Here is a 449-nt window from a genome sequence, read left to right as displayed (position 1 = left end):
CAATTGTCTTTTAAAATTTATAATTTAATTTGTGAAGATTCTTTTCTAAATAATTATTCCGATAATTATTTGCATTTACATTAATGTTATGTTACAATTGTAATGAAATTATTGAAATTGAGGGAATTAAATCTAAACAAAAATATGGAAAAAGTTTAAACCTGCCTGGTATTGAACCCGGGACCTCTAGCTTGCAAGCCTAGTGTGTTACCCACTCGGTCACCAAGGTTGTTTTAGACTTTCGAAATTAAAAAAAGAAAGAAGGCCAACGATACGTGGTGTTCCCAGGCGGTCACCCATCCACGTACCATCCACGCCCGACGGTGCTTAACTTCAGTGATCGAACGAGAACTGGTGTATTCAATGTGGTATGATCGTCGGCGACGTGTAGTTATGAATGAAGTGAAATATTATAACCTTGATGTAAATTACATGAGGGGGGGGGGGGT

The 449-nt window shown here is 37.4% G+C and overlaps 1 non-coding gene across 1 annotated transcript; it reads right to left on the bottom strand.

Annotated features, from left to right (window-relative positions):
* Positions 1 to 263: 263 nt before the first annotated feature.
* Positions 264 to 382, bottom strand: LOC113473665. The gene has a single exon (XR_003395583.1). It is a non-coding gene; the product is annotated as a 5S ribosomal RNA (ribosomal RNA).
* Between the last annotated feature and the right edge of the window lie 67 nt (positions 383 to 449).

This window comes from Diaphorina citri, unplaced genomic scaffold (assembly GCF_000475195.1).
Source record: "Diaphorina citri unplaced genomic scaffold, Diaci psyllid genome assembly version 1.1 scaffold56677, whole genome shotgun sequence".
NCBI classification, from domain to species: domain Eukaryota; kingdom Metazoa; phylum Arthropoda; class Insecta; order Hemiptera; family Psyllidae; genus Diaphorina; species Diaphorina citri.
This window is presented reverse-complemented; position numbering and strand designations above follow the sequence as displayed.